The following is a 3,975-nucleotide window of genomic DNA, read 5'->3' as shown; positions in this document are numbered from 1 at the left end:
ATATGAGAGACATTTAAGATGGAGTTCATAATATGCTATATTTCTCCAGAAGGTGAACATTTTCCTCTTTTGGTTGTTTTCAACTGAACATTGATGCTGTCTCGTAATTTCACTGCAATGCTGCCTAGAGTTTTTGTATTATATTAATAACAGTAATAATGAAAAGAAAAAAGTTGAGGTTAAAGATTATATATAAAGGCGTGAACTCAGCTTTTTTTTGGATAGTATTGTAGGAATGAACAGATCTGTACGTTTTATTTATTATTTTAACGATTTGTGAGTAATAGAGCATAAGGGAAAAGAGAATAGCAGAATATACCAGACAAAAAAATATGGAAGACTTAAATATTTCTTAAAAAATGACAAAAAATAAAGAAATGAATTGAAAACAAAACAAGACATATCAGTGTACATGTTATGGTTACACGTTTTTAGCAATAAAGTCTGTCTTTTCAACGTGCCATGTTGCTTCACAAGGGGTGTCTGTATCCAGGGGGAGCATGTGCGCAGGAAAAAACATCACCAGCTTGAAAATCCTGCAAGAGGAGACCTGAGTGTGCGTTAGTCTGCTCTCCAACCAGTGTCATTTTAGTCTGCAACAGTCCTTGGAAACACCTGAAAATGAGCCAAAAAAAAAAAAAAAAAAACACTTTCTACTCCAGATGAATCCGACGTGTGTAAAATGTGATTCAAACATTGTCAAACGATGAAATGAAGGGTGGGTGGGAAGAAGCGTCCGGGGGTCTGGAAGCTCCACACAAGTTCCACTGAGGTATTTGTACAGAGGTGGAATGGGAGCAGACCGGCGCCTCTCCAAGTCTGACCGCCCCTGAGACAGAGAAAAAGAAAGAAAAAGAAAATAGCAACTAGAAAAAAAGGGGGAAGAATGGGGAAAAAACACAAAGCTCATGAAAACAATGGTCAACTGTTTTTCACGTTAGCGAACTATTCATTAGAGAGCTGCTGCGTGACGCGCGTAAAGCGAACCAGAGATGGCCAAATTACGCACGCTGTGGACGCGCGAATGAGGTCCCGCGGAAATCAAAGTAAACCGAGCTGCCTTCTTTTATGGTGTTTATGTTCTTCTTTGAACGCAAATCAACGACTTGTGCAGAGCTATGACTGCATGTCTGAGAGCTGAAGCTGCTTTGTGAAGTGTTTCCAGCGAGCGCATCTCGTGAGCCTTACACTCATTTTTTTTTTCTTGTGGGCAGAGTTGGATTTGACACTTGCCGCCCGGTTATTGTGACACAACAACCGCTGAGGTGGTGGTGGTGGTGAGGGCGGGGTGGATTCCGTGAGCAGGGGGGTGGCGGGGGGGGTGGGGGGGGGGGGTGAGCAGAGACAGGAGGCGGAGGAGGGGAGGGGACGCTGCTTTCCCTTACTGTCAGCTTCTTTCTTGATGATGTCTCGGGGTTTTTCAGAAACTGCGTCTCTGACTCGACGGCGCCACTCAGCCGCCCCCTCTCGACTGCGCAGAATGAGGCACTTTGGGGAAACAGTAACCCTTTCAGGCTCTGCCCGAGAGTATTTTAGAAGCGTGTGAAAGGCAATCCGCCGCCCCCTGGCTCCAGCCGCTTAGGTGCGCACCTTTTAGGAACGGACCTTTTTGCCAGCCAGTCGGTTTCATCGCTTCCTTCTCGCACAGATGGGCTCCGGCCCGGGTGACTCCGGGTGATTCCATCTGCCCCCTCCCCTCCCCCGCACCACAGCTCTAAGGGTGGGGGGGTGGGGTGGGGGGGGGTCCTTATAAAACGTGGGGAACATAAAAAAATTGTCAGCCAAGTGTTTAACTCTCTGGAAATCATCACATTTCATAATGTTCTGAGTCCAGTCACGAATAACTTCTGACAGATTCGAATCAGAAACATGTTATCTCAGAGGAGCGTTGAGTGAATGTTAAACAATTAAAGTTTGTGAAAAACACAAGGAATGCATATCACCCGCCACCTTTTATGACTGAGTTTTATAGAAGATCTCACATGGGCTCAATATTTGCAAAACTGAGTCATCAGCAATTTGTGTCTAAGCTTGATTAGCTRTGGTGGCCATATTGGATTACATTGACTGTAAAACCTAATCATTATGTTGGTCAAATGATTACTTTCCAAGAGTTTAAATGAAATACAGTAYGTCCACTGGTTCAKGAGACATTTYGCTAACAGACAAACAGGATTGACTCCAACAGTAATGCTTAAGTTGATCTTAGGACCTTATTGATCAGAATGTCCATAAGCGATGACTTTTAGTTAATATCTGTAAAAGTTATAGCCATTTGTGTTGGCTAAAGTTGAATAGCTAAATAAGTATGAACAGCTATAAAAGCTATTAAGTCTAATTGTACATCTAATAATATACTTCCGAGAGTTTTATTTTATTTTTTTATTTAAATTTTTTTATCTGCCCACTGATGCATGAGGTGAACTAACAAAGACACAGGCAATTAATTACATGATCACCTGCCTTTATGGTGGCAGGCGATTAAAATTCTATAACTCCACGCCGTCTCAGCCTGGTTGTTTATTGGAAGTCATCTGCTGTTTTACGTTCACCATACGTCAGCTAAAGTAGCCAAAACCTAAAAATAGGAACAGAGGCATCCACAGTGGCTGTAGATTTACTACAGTGTGGGTTCTTTCTTACACCAACGGAAAAAAAAATATTCCTCTTATGAGTAACTTTGCTGTCCTGATTTGATGCAAAACAACTTTATGGTGAAATCCACATCTCTGTTTATTAGCCTGTTGCAAAACCTCTTCCTAACCCGATGCAAATCTGCAGTTCTTGTGATTGTCATATTTGACATGCTGTGGAAAAGGAGGGGGTGAAAAGAAGAAAGAAAGAAAAAAAACAGGGGAACCAATCAGTGTCATCAACATCAGCGCCGCGCAGCATCCATAAAGATGTCAAGACTCGGGTGGCCTTTACCCTGTCAGACGCTCAATGTTGCTTCAGTCTGTCACAGGCTGTCTGCAGTTTCATCCCCATGGAAACAGCCCTACAATAATAAACACTGTTGGAACGCTCCGTAAACATCAACACAGTGAAGTGAGTGAAAGATAAGGCTTGGAGCAGGGTGTTTAATAAAGAGCTGGAGGCAATTAGGATGGTGCTGATGAGGAGCGGGGCGACATGAAGATGTTGAGGCTCTGTCTCTTGATGATTGCAGTTCTTCTGGTGGAGTCAGATTGTTTGTGTGTGGGCATGGGGGATGGCTCTGCAGTGGCTTTCACTTAAACAAAAAAGACACACTTAATGGGCTTATCTGTCTGCTAAAGGGCGAGCGCAAGCAAGTGCGCGTGCTGACACACAACTTTAGGCCGTGTGGTGGGCTGACGGAGGCAGACAGAGACGAAGACGAGGGTCTGTGGCTGTAAGTAAAACCCAAACCTCACAGCTGTAAGAGCCAAAGAGTCAGCACTGGTGAGGTTATTAATGATGACAGGGTATTAGATTGAGCACTGAGAGGAGGGAGACTTCACACACACACGTGCACACACACACACATACCACGTTTCTCTATCCTTGTGTGGACTTTCCATTGACATCCATTCAGTTTTTGGTGATTTTGTATCCTAACCCTGACCACTTACCCTAAAATTAACCTCACACCTGATCCTAGAACTAACCTAAACTTATTTCACACCTAGGTCCTAAACCTACCCCCCACCCAAAAAATAAAAATAAAAATAAAAAAAACAGCCTCCGAAGTCGTGGGGACCGGGCTTTGATCCCTACAAGGAGCATCCGGTCTCCATGAATCTGCATTTTCCTGAAAAATCATCCCCACTAAGTAGCAAAAACATGGGCACACGCACGCACACACACACACACACACACCATCACCGTAGATGATACCCAGCATTCCATCTCACTACCACCAACCCACAGCTTGTGGTGTCTGCCTGTCTGTGTGTGTGATTGTTCAGTATGAGATGTTTCTAAGTTGCGTTCATAAAGAGTGTTGGATTAAGT

The 3,975-nt window shown here is 43.7% G+C and overlaps 1 long non-coding RNA gene across 1 annotated transcript in view; it reads right to left on the bottom strand.

The window, feature by feature from the left end:
* Positions 1-184: 184 nt before the first annotated feature.
* The window catches only part of LOC106517409 (uncharacterized), a 64,834-nt gene continuing 61,043 nt past the window's right edge, over positions 185-3,975 (bottom strand). The window contains exon 3 of the long non-coding RNA XR_001310205.1: positions 185-829. This is a non-coding gene — a long non-coding RNA (uncharacterized LOC106517409). The remainder of the gene's footprint in view (positions 830-3,975) is intronic.

This window comes from Austrofundulus limnaeus, unplaced genomic scaffold (assembly GCF_001266775.1).
Source record: "Austrofundulus limnaeus strain Quisiro unplaced genomic scaffold, Austrofundulus_limnaeus-1.0 Scaffold48, whole genome shotgun sequence".
Taxonomy (NCBI): Eukaryota; Metazoa; Chordata; class Actinopteri; order Cyprinodontiformes; family Rivulidae; genus Austrofundulus; species Austrofundulus limnaeus.
This window is presented reverse-complemented; position numbering and strand designations above follow the sequence as displayed.